Source organism: Oryctolagus cuniculus, chromosome 1 (genome assembly GCF_051225735.1).
Source record: "Oryctolagus cuniculus isolate XC-2025 breed Fujian yellow rabbit chromosome 1, ASM5122573v1, whole genome shotgun sequence".
Lineage (NCBI taxonomy): Eukaryota > Metazoa > Chordata > Mammalia > Lagomorpha > Leporidae > Oryctolagus > Oryctolagus cuniculus.
Genome location: NC_142867.1, coordinates 154988954 through 155006806, shown reverse-complemented (window position 1 = coordinate 155006806; position 17853 = coordinate 154988954). Strand labels below are relative to the sequence as shown.

Below are 17853 nucleotides of genomic sequence, written 5' to 3'. Positions count from 1 at the left end.
TAACACTCCCAACACTCCCCTCTTCTTCCTTTCTCATTTTTTTCTTCAAATTTTTACAGTGACATACTCAGTTTATTTTATAATCATAAGCTTAACCCTCCACAAAATAAAGAATTCAGGTAATAGTAAGTGGAAAAATTAGTTATTTAAGTGTATACACAAGGACAACAAACATCATCAAATCTCAACGAATCAATTTCACTAGTATACATTACATTTTATGCTCTGTATATTAATTACCACAAACCAGGGAAAAATACACTATTTGTCTTTTTGTGACTGATTTATTTCACCAAGCATAATGGCTTCCAATTGTATCCATTGAGTTGCAAAAGATAGGATTTCGGCCGGTGCCGCGGCTCACTAGGCTAATCCTCCACCTAGCGGCGCCGGCACACCGGGTTCTAGTCCCGGTCGGGGCGCCGGATTCTGTCCCGGTTGCCCCTCTTCCAGGCCAGCTCTCTGCTGTGGCCAGGGAGTGCAGTGGAGGATGGCCCAGGTGCTTGGGCCCTGCACCCCATGGGAGACCAGGAGAAGCACCTGGCTCCTGACTTCGGATCAGCACGGTGCGCCGGCCGCCGCGCGCCGGCCGCGGCGGCCATTGGAGGGTGAACCAATGATAAAAGGAAGACCTTTCTCTCTGTCTCTCTCTCTCACTGTCCACTCTGCCTGTCAAAAAAAAAAAAAAAAAAAAAGACAGGATTTCACTCTTTTTATTTACCACTTTTCCAATTTCTTGATGTAGGCACTTATTGCTCTAAACTTCCTATTGAACACTGCTTTTTGTTGTATCCCATCAGTTTTGGTTTGTTGTGTTGTCATTTTCATTTCTAAGAATCTTTTGTTTTCCTTTTTAATTTTTCTATGACCCACTCTTCATTCAGGAGCATGTTGGTCAGTCTCCCTGTGTTTAGATATATTCTAAAGTTTCTTCTATTTTTAATTTACAGCTTCATTCCATTGTGGTCTTAAGATAACATGGTCTGATTTCAATTATTAAATTTATTGAGACATGCTAGGCAAGTGGCCTAGCATGTGGTCTGTTCTAGAGAATGTCTCATGCACTTATGCAAAGGATGTGTATTTTGCAGTTGTGGGATGAAATGTTCTGTAGATATCAGTTAAGTACATTTGTCCATAGTGTAGATTAGCTCTATTATTAATTTGTTGATCATGTTAATCTGATTGATCTCTCCATTGATGAAAGTGGGGTGTTGAAGTCCCCCATTATTGTAGTGGATTCTATGTCTCCCTTTATATCTATTAACCTTTTTTTTAAGATAGCCTGGCACTCTGGCATTGGATGCATATACATTTACTATAGTTACATTTTCCAGTTGAATTGATTACTTAATCACTATATAATGTCCTTCTTTGTCTCTTTTAACAGTTTCTGTGTTGAAATTTATTTTGTCTGATATTAGGATGGTTACTCCTGCTCTTTTTTGCTTTTCATTACCACAGAATATCTGTTTTTCTTTTTTTTCCAGTTATATATCTAATATATATTTTTTTAACTTTTATTTAATGAATATAAATTTCCAAAGTACAGCTTATGGATTATAACGGCTTCCCCCCCCCATAACGTCCCTCCCATTCGCAACCCTCCCCTTTCCCACTCCCTCTCCCCTTCCATTCACATCAAGATTCATTTTTGATTCTCTTTATATACAGAAGATCAGTTTCGCATACATTAAGTAAAGATTTCAACAGTTTGCTCCCACACAGAAACATAAAGTTAAAAATACTGTTTGAGTACTAGTTATAGCATTAAATCTCAATGTACAGCACACTAAGGACAAAGATCCTACATGAGGAGTAAGTGCACAGTGACTCCTGTTGTTGACTTAACAAATTGACACTCTTGTTTATGGCATCAGTAATCACCCTAGGCTCTTGTCATGAGCTGCCAAGGCTATGGAAGCCCCCTGGGTTCACTGACTCTGATCGTATTTAGACAAGGCCATGGTCAAAGTGGAAGTTCTTTCCTCCCTTCAGAGAAAGGTACCTCCTTCTTTGATGACCCGTTCTTTCCACTGGGATCTCACTCACAGAGATCTTTCATTTAGGTTTTTTTTTTCCCCAGAGTGTCTTGGCTTTCCATGCCTGAAATACTCTCATGGGCTTTTCAGCTGGATCCGCATGCTGATTCTGAGGCCAGAGTGCTGTTTAGGTCATCTGCCATTCTATGGGTCTGCTGTGTATCTCACTTCCCATGTTGGATCGTTCTCTCCCTTTTTTTATTCTATCAGCTAGTATTTGCAGATACTAGTCTTGTTTATATGATCCCTTTGGTTCTTATTCCTATCATTATGATCAATTGTGAACAGAAATTGATCACTGGGACTAGTGAGATGGCATTGGTACATTCCACCTTGATGGGATTGAATTGGAGTCCCCTGGTATGTTTCTAACTCTACCGTTTGAGGTAAGTCAGCTTGAGCATGTCCCGAATTGCACATCTCTTCCCTCTCTTATTCCCACTCTTATATCTAACAGCAATCACTTTTCAGTTAAGTTTCAGCACATAAGAATAATTGTGTGTTGATTACAGTATTCAACCAAAAGTATTAAGTAGAACAAACAAAAAAAATACTAAGAGGGATAACATATCAAGTTGCTCATCAACAGTCAGAGTGAGGGCTGATCAAGTCACCATTTCTCATAGTGTTCATTTCACTTTAACAGGTTTCCTTTTTGGTGCTCAGTTTGTTGTCACCGATCAGGGAGAATATATCTGTTTTTCAATCTTTCACTTTTAGTCTTGCTTTTTTTTTTTTTTTTGAAAGCGTGTTTCTTATTGGCAGCAAATAGATGGGTCATTTTTTTAAAAAAGATTTATTTATTTGAAAGTCAGAGTTACACAGAGAGAAGGAGAGGCAGAGAGAGAGAGAGGTCTTCCATCTGCTGGTTCATTCCCTAATTGGCTTCAATAGCCAGAGCTTCACTAATCAAAAACCAGGTGTTTCTTCCAGGTCTCCCATGTGGGTGAAGGGGCCCAAGGACTTGGCCCATCTTCTGCTTTCCCAGGCCATAGCAGAGAGCTGGATTGGAAGTGGAGCAGCTGAGACTCAAAGTGGTATCCAAATGGGGTGCTGGCACTGCATGCTGCGGCTTTACCCACTATGCCGTAGCACTGGCCTCAGATGGATATTTTTTAAAAAATCCATTCAGATAGTCTGTATCTTTATTGGAAAATTTAGACCATTTGCATTCCAGGTTATTATTGATAAGTAATGATTTGGTCCTGCCATTTTCCCAAATATATTTCTATTATTTGTTTTGGATTTCCTTTGTGACCTTACTATGAGATTTTCTGCCTTCAGATGCTATCATATTTTATGTATCAACTTTGTGAAAATTACTTGCATTATTCACTTGAATTTCTTAACATTTTTTGTCTCTTTCTGCCATATCTGTTTTTTTTTCTTTTTGATATTGGAGTTCTTGATATGAGCCTCTTGGGTAATAAAAATATAGACCTAATATAGTTTTATGTACTATATTTAGTTGAGAGAACCCAGTCCCTTTTGCTTATAGAATGTTCACATTCTGATTTTGTCTGATTGTGTCTTTTTGTTGCCGTTTAAATTGCTTCCTTCTCTTTTGTATTACCTTGGACCCCGATTACTGATTAATTCAGGTAAGATATTTTTCCATAAAAAATTTGTAGGTTAATATATGGACTTCATCGTGTTTCATATAAAAAGCCATGATGTTTCAGGCACTCCCAGTAATAACAACACCAAATCTGATCATTTTGTGAGGGCAGTGGCCTCTAGATCTCCCTGTTGCAATGATTCTAGTGTTTTCTCTTTTGAAATGAGTCAGTGATCTCTAGGGTGATTATATTTCCCCCCAATTTTTCACTGGATGGTTGTAACCTCCCTTGATGATGGTTCCTATGTCATTTATTACATTAAAAGACACCAAATGGTGATTTTCTAATTATAATTCAGTTTACTTTTGTTAACTAGCATTCTCATACAGAGAACAGTTTTCACCCTCTTTGAGTCACACTTTGAGTTTCACAGTAGACAAGGAATTTCTATTTAAAACATTACAATCAATTCTAATTACTATTCTTCTTCATAAAATTGTCCCAAGTTTAAACATTGAGCCCCTTGTGTTCTTTTTTCATGACTGTATATGCCTTCGAGCAGGTTCTAGCATTTTGATAGAAGATGTCTCGGGTTATGTTAAAACATCTTCCCTTGATGTTGAATCAGCCATTTTTCCAAGTAGACTTTTTTTTTTTAAGTGGGAAATGATATTTAGAAACAAATATCTAGGGTATTGGTACATTGCCTACTCCTAGGTGCATTGCTTCTGGAATCTTTTTATATGGGGTACTAAGGACAATGTTTTAAAAATCAGGGACTGGTGTTGTGGCACAGTGGCTTAAGCTGCTCCCTGCAATTCTGGCATCCTGTATGAGCCTGGTTGGAGTCTTGGCTGCTCCACTTCTGATCAGCTTCCTGGGAAGGCACCAGAAAGTGACCCAAGTGCTTAGATCCCTGTAACTCATGTGGGAGACCTGTATGGAGTTTCAGGCTTTTGGCTTTGGCCTGGCCGAGGCTCAGTCATTGTGGCCATTTGTGGAGTGAACCAGTGGAAGGAAGATTGTCTCTCTCTCCTTCTCTCTCTGTAACTGGGCCTTAAAAATGAATTAATCTTTAAAAATATATGCTATATCTTGCTTAAAATTAACATCATAGTGTTAACTCTTAAATTAACACACTAATTATTCTTTGGTGTTTGAATTTAACTGAAAAATGATCCCTGTTAAACATAAGAGTAGGAATAAGAGCAGGAAGAGATGTACAATTTGGGACATGCTCAATCGGATTTGCCCTAAATGGTAGAGTTAGAAACGTGCCAGGGGATTCCAACTCAATCCCATCAAGGTGGCATGTACCAATGCCATCTCGCTAGTCCAAATGATCAATTTCAGTTCACAATTGATCACACTGATAGGTCTAAGAGTCAAAGGGATCACACAAACAAGACTAGTGTCTGCTAATACTAACTGGTAGAATAAAAAAGGGAGAGAATGATCCAACATGGGAAGCGGGATACACAGCAGACTCATAGAATGGCAGATGTCCTAAATAGCACTCTGGCCTCAGAATCAGCCCTTAAGGCATTCGGATCTGGCTGAAGAGCCCATGAGAGTATTTTAGGCATGGAAAGCCAAGATACTCTGGCCAAAAAACAAAAAAACAAAAACAAAAACAAAAACACCTAAATGAAAGATCTCTGTGAGTGAGATCCCAGTAGAAAGAATGTGGCCATCAAAGAAGGAGATACCTTTCTCTGAAGGGAGGAGAGAACTTACACTTAGACTATACTTTTACTATGACCTTGTCTGAATAAGATCGAAGTCAGCTAACTCAAAAGGCTTCCATAGCCTTGGCAACTCATGACTAGAACCTAGGGAGATTACAGGAGTGACTGTGTATTTACTCCTCATGTGGGATCTCTGTCGCTAATGTGTTATCCAATGTGAATTAATGCTATAACTAGTACTGAAACAGTATTTTACACTTAGTGTTTCTGTGTGGGTGCGAACTGATGAAATCTTTATATACAGAAGATCGATTTAGTATATATTAAGATAATTGAGAATGAATCTTGATGTGAATGGAATGGGAAAGGGAGCGGGAGATGAGAGGGGTGCGAGTGGGAGGGAAGTTATGGGGGGGAAGCCATTGTAATCCATAAACTGTACTTTGGAAATTTATATTTACTAAATAAAAGTTAAAAAAAACTCATTCGTGTTCATTTTTTATAATACAACATTTTTGCTTTTAATATCATTAGTGGACTAATTTGTTTTATACTATAATATGGTTATTAATTTTCTTAAAGATTTATTGATTTACTTGAAAGACAGAACAACAGAGAGAGGAGGAGGGGGATGATATCTTTTCTCTTGGTGGTTCTTTCTTCAAATGGCTGCAACACCCCTGTTTCAGCCAGGCTGAAGATAGGAGACAAGAACTCCATCCTGCTCTCCTATATGGGTGGCAGGGACCCAAGTGCTTAGACTGTTTTTGCTGCCTTCCCAGGTGCATTAACAGGAAGCTGCATTGGAAGCAGAGCAGCTGGGACTTGAAACAGTGCTCCTAAGGGCTGTCAGTGTCACAAACTTTGGCTTAACTCCCTGTGGCTCATACAGACCTCTGAATAAAATAATTTTTAAATTATAAAATCACTTCCAACAGTACATATAGTGCATGAAGTATTTATATATCTCTGCATTTATTTTGGTTCTTGGGATATATTAAAAATAAGAGTCAATTTACTGTACTTGAAATAATTCTTTTCTTTGGGTTATTCTTAATTTTGTACATTATGTTCATTTGTTTCTGTTTCTTTTCAGTTTTATGATGCACTATTTTTCTTTGGAATTAACTTAATCTTTTGAATATATAAAACTCTCATAGGGTACCTATTATGAACTTAATTCTGGGTCAGCCTTCTATACACTGCCTGCTTTGTGATACTGGGGCTGGGACTCTACAAGACATATGTCTGTTTTTCCAACTGATTCTCTACTATGTTCTTCCAAATGGGATACTGTAGGGGAGACTGTAATGTTGGGGAATGCAGGAGGAACTTCCTCTGTTCTGTTTATCTCTGTGGAGCTTTTTGTCTTCTCCAGGTTCCTGTGTAATGCTTTTTCATCCTGGCAACCTAGGATACAGCTGAATTGTTTGAATTTTTCAAATATTTGCAGGACTAACCTCATCAAACCTCCCACCTCCATGAGCCCTTTAAGCTCTGAGACCCCAAAATCATTGGAGCAATGATTTCAAAGATCTGAGTTTTGGCTTAGTAAAGATCTCTCAAATTTTAAGAATTTCTAAATTGTAGTAATTGCAGCATCTTCTCATCATTCTCCATGACATACAGATAGTAACTGATTCCTGTGGTTACCTCCATCTTGTTGCCTTAGCTGCCTTTTTATCTTTTCACTTATCTAGTTAATAAGTTTATGTCTACTGAACAATTTTTTAAATCATTTGTTCAAATAATGGTGTGTTTTTATCTCCTAGCTAAACCTTAAATTATAAAGATGTAAAAATCATAAAAGTATGTATTACTTGTGTCTTACTCAAATGTCTCTTTCATCCTAAGCCTTCCCATCCCATTCCCACTGACCCTGTAAGAGGTAATACTTTTGTTAGTCATTTGTTTTGGAAAAAATTAATCAGACATGTACATATACATTCTGATTTTCTCTTTCTATTAAAATTACAGTATTATGTATACATTCTACATCTGGCTTGTTCATGAAATAACTATCCTGGAAATAATTTCATTCTAGTTCTTCTATGTCATTCTCCATTGACTAGATACACCAAAATTCATTCTGCCGCTCCCTGACACTTAGGTAGATTCTGATAATTTGATTTTGCAAACAATGTTACAATGAATGGTTCTAGAACATTTTTTTGTAGTTGGGTTGGTATATGAGGGATGTTCCAAATTTAATGGAACATGTGCATTATGAAAAACCCAAAATGGCTTTGTACCAATATAACATTATCTTTAATTCTGTGTTTTCCATACAGTGTTTGAATTACCCTTGTATCTTTCAGGTGGAATCATAGAAGTGGGATTCCAGTTGGGTTCTGGAAGGGTAAGTGCATGAATAGTTTTGTTAATAAAAAAATAACTCTTCATCTATAGAGCTGATACAATTCTGTTATTAGCACTGCATGAAAGGGTATGTATCTATGCAGTTTGGCAGCTGCTAGAGTTTGACTATGGTTTGTTACCTCCAAAACTCATTTTGAAATTTATTATTGTGGCAGTGTTTGGGGAGAGAGCTTTTGGAGGTAATTAAGTCATTAGGAATACTGGTGTCTTTCTTGTGGGAGTGAGGCATCATGGGAGGGGTTAGTAACTGCCAACAGAGGTTGTTATAAAATGAGCCTCCAGCCTGCATTTGTTCTTCCACACGTATTTGCTTGTTATTTTCTTCCATGAGATGAATCAATACAGGGTTCTTACCAGGTACCTGTACTTGCTCTTTGACTTCCTAGCTTCCAGAATAATGATCCAAATTACTACTTTCCTTTGTAAATTACCCATTTGCAAATATTCTATTATAGCAATAGAAAGTGTACTAAGACATCAGCTGGCTAAGTTGTCAAGTTTTTGAATTTCTGCCAATTCCATAAATAAAAAATAGCATTTCAGTATTTTAAAAATTTGCATTCATATCATTAAGGTGAAATTGAAGTTCTTTTAATATATGTCAGGTTCATGTGCCTTTTCTATGAATTCTGTATCCTGTTTTTCTACTGGCTTTTGATATTTTTTTCTTGATTGTTGAGATTTGCTTTTGTTTGTGGTTTATGATGTAAATATTTCTCTTTTGACTTTACATATAGTATTTATTTCCATGAAATTATTTTTAATTTAAAAATAGTAAATTTTTTATTCTTCCTACAAAATGTTTTTTTTTTGGTTATCAGCTAAAGTCAGAAAATCTAGTACTTACAATAATAGTTTTATTGTTGAAGAATCTTTTATGTTCTATGATTTTTTTTTCAGAGTGTTATTTCATAAAAATAATTTCTTGACTCTCAGCAATTGTCTTTTAGAGACTTTGAAAGTTTCTTATCTGAAATTTTTGCTCAACTGGAATAAATTTTTCTATTTATGTGTTTTTACCATTCTCTTTCACAATGCATATTTATCTTGAAAGTCTGGTTAATTTTATGTTTAAGAAAGAGAACTTATAGAGATCTCAGATTTTCAGCACAATATTTCTTTGGATTGGGTGTTCAGGGCCCTCGGTAATGCATAGTGAGGGGATTTCCAAGTGTCTGAGTGAAGAAAATATTTCCTAGGATGCTGAGACATAGATCCTCAAAAGCTGTTTTGATGAGGGGAAGAATTTTTTTCCCTTTAGTATATGCCAAAGTGCCTATATTAAGATTGTAATCTGTGAGTAGGAGACTGATATATAAATCAAAATTACTCCCCTTGTTTTAAGTCCTACTTTTTACTTTCACATTTGCTGTCTTTAGTTTCTGAACCTAGAGCTTTATAGAGAATTTCTTCCCTCCTTTACAGTTTCCCTATTATAGTGCAACTTTAACAACATTCTACCAAAAAATCTGTCGACATTTCTCAGACATCTTTGATTTTCCTTCTGTTATTGACTAGTACCCATTTTATTCTTTGGCAATCATTTTAATGTATCTTTGAGTAAGAAGTAAGGAAAACATGCATTCAGGCCTCCAAACTTTACCCAGTCTTTGAGTCAGGTCACGTAAACCTTAAATCATTGCAGCCAGTGTAGGGGCTCCCTTTTGAGTTAATCTAGTCCTGGTCAAATCAATCACTCTGCCTTTTATTGATGGAATTTATGGTTTGGGTGTGGTTTGAATTTCCTTGACAATTTATTGTGATTGAAATCATTTTAGTCCACAGAATGGTGGTATTGGAAAGTGCTTTTATTTTTTATTGTATCTTTAGATACAATAAGAAGTAGATGGTTCTTGTGAGACTCTTTGGTAGTTCATGTGAGAGGGTTGTTATAAAATTCCAAGTTTGACTCTACCCTTCCCCTCTGATTCCTGCATCAAGATGTAATCTGTTTGCTCCTGCCTGTGTTCCCACTCTTGTTATATGTCATGAAGCGACACAGCCAAGGGTCAGCCCTTGCTGAGCCTGTGCTATGCTGTTTGGACTTCGAACCTTCCAAACTGTGAGCTAAATATTCCTCTTTTCTTAATAAATAGCTTGTCTCAGGTATTTTGGTATAGTGATGAAAAATAATAGAATGACATATAATTTATTTCCAATTTTCATTACTTTGGATGATCCTCTGTTGAATGTATTTTTAAAAGATTTAATTTATTTGAAAGGCAGAGTTATAGAGAGGGAAAGACAGAAAAAGACTTTCAATCCACTGTTTTGTTTGCCAAATGGTTGCGACAGCCGGTGCTGGGCCATGCCAATGTCAGAAGCCTGGAAGTCTGTCCTGATCTCTCACATGGGTGGCAGGGGTACAGTACTTGGATCATAATCTACTGTTTTCCCAGGCAGATTAGCAGGAAGCTGGACCAAAAGCAGAGCAGCTGGGACTGGAACCTGCACTTTGATATGAGTAGCCAATGTTAACAGGCAGTGGCTCAATCCACTGCACCACAACACTGACCTTGAGGTATACATTTTGCATATGTTTTTTTGGACACTTCTCTGGCCATTTCATGAGGCTACATTCTTAGGTATAAAATTACTGAGCCAAAGGGCATTATATCTATGGTTTATGACACATGATACCCCTCAGACATGTTGGATCAATTATATCTCCAATTAAAGCAGAAAGAAGATCTCTATTTTTTCAACCTCTCTGACCATGAGTATTATTTATCTATTTAATCTATTTATTTAATCATCTTTTAAAAATCTATTTAATCATCTTTTTAATAACTGATTTGTTTCTTTGCTCGAAAGTCAGAGTTGCAGAGGGTGATATATAATATATATATACACACACATATTGTATCTGTCTCATATATGTATAAATGTGTATATATATCTCATATATGGGAGAGAGAGATTCCATCTACTGGTTCACTCCCCAGATGGCTGCAATAGCCAGGAATGGTTCAGGTTGAAGCCAGGAGCCAACAGTTGAATCAAAGTCCCCCAGGTGGGTGGCAGGGGTCTAAACATTTGGACCATATTCCATTGCTTTTCTAACACCAGTAGTAGGGAACTGGATTGGAAGTAGAGCTGCTGGGAAATAAACTGGCACCCATATGGAATGCCAGCATTGTTGGTAACAGATTTACCTGCTGTGCCACAATGCTGGCTCTCATCTATTTAAACTTCACTGGTTTAAAAAGCAGAGGGGTTATTTAATTCAGGAATTCATATGTTGATTTTGGAGGTGGTAGTGATATTTGTTAACACTTAAGGGACATATAATTTGTGTCATGATTTATATTCCTGATTTTCACACTAACTTTGTATGATGTGAATTATATTTTGTAGAATGTGAGAAATGTGAGATTAAGAAATATTGAGTAATTCTTTCAAGGTCATATATCCAGTGAATGGCTTATCTGGTATTTGAGCTTCTATCTGTGTTATTCTTACAGTTGGTTGCAGGCAAAATTTGTGTCACACCATATTAAAGATGTAATGTTATATTATTCTCTGGGTCTGTGCATAGTAATAGGATTATAAATGTTTAAAAAATCTCCTGTAAGGTGATGATGAAAGATAGTTGACTTCTGCATTCCAAAAAGGTCTCATTGGTTAAGATAGCTGCACACTAACTTTTTTTTTATATCTTGAATATTCAATTTTTATTTGTTAATTAAATATATTAGAAAGTTTCCTTAATTAAATGCACCCTTTAAGTCTTTAACAATTTCAGTGATATCATCTCCCCTTTCCTTCATTTTCTTCTTATTTACATTTAATTTTATTTTAAAAATATTTTCTCATTTTGTCTTTTCAGGTATAATAATTTTAAAGTCTGCCTACTCTCCTTTAAAAATAGAGGAACTGGAACGGTTTTGCAGTTGAGGCGCACAATAGTGTGCCTTATAAAGAATCCCTGAGTGTCCTTTTTAAATTTTTTTAACTTTTATATAATGAATATAAATTTCCAAAGTACAGTTTATGGATTACAATGGCTTCCCCCCCATAATGTCCCTCCCACCCACAACCCTCCCCTTTCCCACTCCCTCTCCCCTTCCATTCACATCAAGATTCATTTTCGTTTCTCTTTATATACAGAAGATCAGTTTAGCATACATTAAGTAAAGATTTCAACAGTTTGCTCCCACACAGAAACATAAATAAAGTGAAAATAATATAATAATAATAAATAATAAAGTGAAAAATATTGTTTGAGTACTAGTTATAGCATTAAATCTCAATGTACAGCACACTAAGGACAGAGATCCTACATGAGGAGTAAGTGCACAGTGACTCCTGTTGTTGACTTAACAAATTGACACTCTTGTTTATGGCATCAGTAATCACCCTAGGCTCTTGTCATGAGCTGCCAAGGCTATGGAAGCCCCCTGAGTTCACCGACTCTGATCATATTTAGACAAGGCCATGGTCAAAGTGGAAGTTCTTTCCTCCCTTCAGAGAAAGGTACCTCCTTCTTTGACTGGTTCTTTCTTTCCACTGGGATCTCACTTGCGGAGATCTTTCATTTAGTTTTTTTTTTTTTTTCCCCAGAGTGTCTTGGCTTTCCATGCCTGAAATACTCTCATGGGCTTTTCAGCCAGATCCACATGCCTTAAGGGCTGATTCTGAGGCCAGAGTGCTGTTTAGGACATCTGCCATTCTATGGGTCTGCTGTGTATCTCACTTCCCATGTTGGATCGTTCTCTCCCTTTTTTAATCTATCAGCTAGTATTTGCAGACACTATTTTTGTTTATATGATCCCTTTGGTTCTTATTCCTATCATTATGATCAATTGTGAACAGAAATTGATCACTGGGACTAGTGAGATGGCATTGGTACATGCCACCTTGATGGGATCGAATTGGAATCCCCTGGTATGTTTCTAACTCTACCGTTTGAGGTAAGTCAGCTTGAGCATGTCCCGAATTGCACATCTCTTCCCTCTCTTATTCCCACTCTTATATCTAACAGCAATCACTTTTCAGTTAAGTTTCAGCACTTAAGAATAATTGTGTGTTGATTACAGTATTCAACCAAAAGTATTAAGTAGAACAAACAAAAAAAAATACTAAGAGGGATAACATATCAAGTTGCTCATCAACAGTCAGGGTGAGGGCTGATCACATCACTGTTTCTCATAGTGTTCATTTCACTTTAACAGGTTTCCTTTTTGGTGCTGTTAGTTGTCACCTATCAGGGAGAACATGTGGATTTGTCCCTTTGGGATTGGCTTATTTCACTCAGCATAATGTTTTCCATATTCCTAACAGGGATCACTTTTCAGTCAAATTTAAACACCTAAGAATAATTGTGTGTTAATTACAGAGTTCAACCAATGGTACTAGAACAAAAAAAATACTAAAATGGATAAAGTATTACATTGTACATCAACCGTCAGGACAAGAGCTGATCAAGTCACTGTTTCTCATAGTGTCCATTTCACTTCAACAAGTTTCCCCTTTGGTGCTCAGTTAATTGTCACAATACCAATCAAGATACCAAAGACCTTCTCAGATCTGGAACAATGATGCTGAAATTCATATGGAGACACAGGAGACCTCGAATAGCTAAAGCAATCTTGTACAACAAAAACAAAGCTGGAGGCATCACAATACCAGATTTCAGGACATACTACAGGGCAGTTGTAATCAAAACAGCATGGTACTTGTACAGAAACAGATGGCTAGACCAATGGAACAGAATTGAAACACCAGAAATCAATCCAAACATCTACAACCAACTTATATTTGATCAAGTATCTAAAACCAATTCCTGGAGTAAGGACAGTCTATTCAATAAATGGTGCTGGGAAAATTGGATTTCCATGTGCAGAAGCATGAAGAAAGACCCCTACCTTTCACCTTACACAAAAATTCACTCAACATGGATTAAAGACTTAAATCTGGGCGGAGCCAAGATGGTGGAATAGTGATGGCACGCACCGATAGTCCGGGAAAATTTAGTTTAATAAAAGCGAATTGATGTAGGCCAAGATGGCGGAATAGTGAGGGCGCGCACCGATAGTCCGGGAAAATTTCGTTTAATAAAAGCGGAGTTACGGTAGCCTCAGAAAAAGGATCATGAAAAAATTGCAGAGGAAACTCTTCCGGAGCTATTCGCTGTGACTCAAAGGACCTACTGGGAGAGCAGGGTCGCCCACCACGCGGAAGCCGAACCGCGGGAGCCGCAGAGCCTGAGCGCCAGTGCGGGAAGGGGAGTCTATGTGACAAAGACACCAGCGGGGAGAGGAGAGACGCCCAGGGCTCCAAGTCCACACATCGGCGCTGGAAGCGGAGGTGAGCTCAGTAACCAGAGACATTGGCGGGGAAACGGCGGACAGAATTTTAGAGGGACACGGGTTTTGAAGCGGGAAAGTCCAACAGACTACAGGAGAGAAGGAAAAATAAAATAAATAAATAAAAAGGTGGGGGCATACTGGTACAGACAAGTTCCTCTCTCCACCAACCTTGCAAAGGGGAGCAAGAGACAAAGAGCTGGGATATACATAATAAAAGGGGAGAGTTAAGGCTACAATTCAGTAGCCTAGGCAACCCAGTGGGAGTCCGCAGGAGAAACCGAGCCTGCACAACTCTCTGGGTAGAAGCCAGCGGAAGCTAAATACCATCCATTCTGCTCAGCCTTGCAGTATTACTTACCTCCTGAACAAAAAATAAAATAAAATAAATAAATGAATAAATAAATAGAGATTTACCATGCATAACCTGAGGGTGTCACCTTGGCACACCTGTAACCCTGAAGAACCAAGCAGAGCTCTCAGTCCACACCCATCTCAAGCCTCCAAGGCTCCTCCAACAGCACGCAGTCCACTTAACACGGACGTAATATAATAATAATAAAAAAAAACCTCACAGTGAGGGAAACAGAATTAACCATGCCAAGCAATAAACACAGAAATCGAGGGAACAAGATCAACGATGACATTATGATGCCTCCAAATAAACAAAACACCCCAAGCCAAGATTATGAAGATGATGAGATAGAAGAAATGCCAGATACGGATTTCAAAAAATTGATGATAAGAACATTTAGAAGTTTTCAAAAGCAAATCCTTGAACTACAGAAATCCTTATTGGACAGGATTGAAAATCTCTCTCGTGAAAATGAAATTTTAAGGAAGAATCAAAATGAAACGCAGAAACTAGTAGAGCAGGAAAGTGTGATAGTGAAGAGAAATCAAAATGAAATGAAGAGCTCAATAGATCAAATGACAAACACATTTAAGAGCCTTAAAAACAGAATCAGTGAAGCAGAAGAGAGAATATCAGACTTAGAAGACAGAGAACAGGAAAGGATACAGTCAAACCAAAGAAAAGAAGAGGAAATTAGAAATCTAAAAAATATTGTTGGGAATCTACAGGATACTATTAAAAAACCCAACATTCAGGTTCTAGGAGTTCCTGAAGGCATGGAGAGAGAGAAAGGATTAGAAGGCCTTTTTAGTGAGATACTAGCAGAGAACTTCCCGGGTTTGGAGAAGGACAGAGACATCCTAGTACAGGAAGCTCATAGAACCCCCAGTAAACATGACCAAAAGAGATCCTCACAACGACATGTTGTAATCAAACTCACCACAGTGAAACATAAAGAAAAGATCCTAAAATGTGCAAGAGAGAAACGTCAGATTACTCTCAGAGGATCTCCAATCAGACTCACAGCTGACTTCTCATCAGAAACACTACAGGCTAGGAGGGAATGGTGAGACATAGCACAGGTGCTAAGAGAGAAAAATTGCCAGCCCAGAATGTTATATCCTGCTAAGCTCTCATTTGTGAATGAAGGTGAAATAAAGACCTTTCATAGCAAACAGAAATTGAAAGACTTTGTGGCCACTTGTCCGGCCCTGCAAAAGATACTTAAAGATGTGCTACACTCAGAAACACAGAAACACGGCCATTGATATGAAAGAAGGGAAAGGAAGAACACCAGCAGTAAAAGAGCATGGGAAGCTCAAAGCATATACAGAAAATATCTCCGGGAAATTGGCAGGGCAAAGTCACTATGTATCAATAGTCACATTAAACGTGAATGGCCTGAACTGTCCAGTTAAAAGACACAGACTGGCTGACTGGCTTAAGGAACAACACCCAACTATTTGTTGCCTACAAGAAACACATCTCTCTAACAAAGATGCATGCAGACTGAAAGTGAAAGGTTGCAAAAAGATATTCCATGCCAACAAAAACCAAACCAAACCAAACAAAACAAAAACCAAACAGGTGTAGCCATATTAATATCAGACAAAATAAACTTTAATACAAAAACTGTTAAGAGAGACAAAGAGGGGCACTATATAATGATTAAGGGTTCAATTCAACAGGAAGATGTAACTATTATAAATGTATATGCACCTAATTACAAGGCACCAGTCTATTTAAAAGATATGTTAAGGGACTTAAAGGGATTCTTAGATTCCAATACAATAGTACTGGGGGACTTCAATACTCCACTCTCAGAAATAGATAGATCATCCAGACAGAAGATCAACAAGGAAACAGCAGATTTAATCAACACTATAGCCCAGATGGATCTAACAGATATCTACAGAACTTTCAATCCTACATCTAAAGACTTTACATTCTTATCAGCAGTGCATGGAACCTTCTCTAGGATTGATCACATACTAGGCCATAAAGCAAGTCTCAGCAAATTTAAAAGAATTAGAATCATACCATGCAGCTTCTCAGACCACAGTGGAATGAAGCTGGAAATTAACAACTCAGGAAACCCCAGAAAGTATGCAAACACATGGAGACTGAACAACATGCTCCTGAATGAACACTGGGTCATTCAAGAAATCAAAAGAGAAATCAGAAACTTTCTGGAAGTAAATGAGGATAACAACACAACATATCAAAACTTATGGGATACGGCAAAAGCAGTATTGAGAGGCAAGTTTATAGCAATAGGGGCCTATATCAAGAAATAGGAAAGGTACCAAATAAATGAGCTTTCAGCGCATCTCAGGGACCTAGAAAAACTGCAGCAAACCAGACCCAAATCTAGTAGGAGAAGAGAAATAATTAAAATCAGAGAAGAAATTAACAGGATTGAATCCAAAAAAAAACATTACAAAAAATCAGCCAAGCGAAGAGCTGGTTTTTTGAAAAAAATAAACAAAATTGACACCCCATTGGCCCAACTAACTAAAAAAAGAAAAGACCCAAATCAATAAAATCAGAGATGAAAAAGGAAATTAACAACAGACACCACAGAAATAAAAAGAATAATCAGAAATTACTACAAGGCCTTGTATGCCAGCAAACAAGAAAATCTATCAGAAATGGATAGATTCCTGGACACATGCAATCTACCTAAATTGAACCACGAAGACATAGAAAACCTAAATAGATCCATAACTGAAACAGAAATTGAAACCGTAATAAAGGCCCTCCCAACAAAGAAAAGCCCAGGACCAGATGGATTCACTGCTGAATTCTACCAGACATTTAAAGAAGAACTGATTCCATTTCTTCTCAAACTATTCAGAACAATCGAAAAGGATGGAATCCTCCCAAATTCTTTCTATGAAGCCAGCATCACCTTAATTCCTAAGCCAGAGAAAGATGCAGCACTGAAAGAAAATTATAGACCAATATCCCTCATGAACATAGATGCAAAAATCCTCAATAAAATTCTCGCCAATAGAATACAACAACACATCAGGAAAATCATCCACCCAGACCAAGTGGGATTTATCCCTGGTATGCAGGGATGGTTCAGTTTCGCAAATCAATCAATGTGATTCATCACATTAACAGACTGCAGAAGAAAAACCATGTGATTATCTCAATAGATGCAGAGAAAGCATTCGATAAAATACAACACCCTTTCATGATGAAAACTCTAAGCAAATTGGGTACAGAAGGAACATTCCTCAATATAATCAAAGCAATTTATGAAAAGCCCACAGCCAGCATCCTATTGAATGGGGAAAAGTTGGAAGCATTTCCACTGTGATCTGGCACCAGACAGGGATGCCCACTCTCACCACTTCTATTTAACATAGTTCTGGAAGTTTTAGCCAGAGCCATCAGACAAGAAAAAGAAATTAAAGGAATACAAATTGAGAAGGAAGAACTCAAGCTATCTCTCTTTGCAGACGATATGATTCTGTACTTAGAGGATCCAAAGAACTCTACTAAGAGACTATT

At 37.5% G+C, this 17853-nt stretch overlaps 1 long non-coding RNA gene across 6 annotated transcripts in view; it reads left to right on the top strand.

The window, feature by feature from the left end:
- The window catches only part of LOC149128708 (uncharacterized), a 145498-nt gene that overhangs the window by 41738 nt on the left and 85907 nt on the right, over positions 1-17853 (top strand). For 2 of the 6 annotated variants that reach the window (XR_016236696.1, XR_016236699.1), the window contains exon 3: positions 7608-7648. This is a non-coding gene — a long non-coding RNA (uncharacterized LOC149128708). Of the gene's footprint in view, positions 1-7607; positions 7649-9609; positions 9632-10067; positions 10190-11497; positions 11632-17853 lie in introns of those variants that run through there. The other 4 variants (XR_016236697.1, XR_016236695.1, XR_016236698.1 and 1 more) reach the window with 4 other exon arrangements.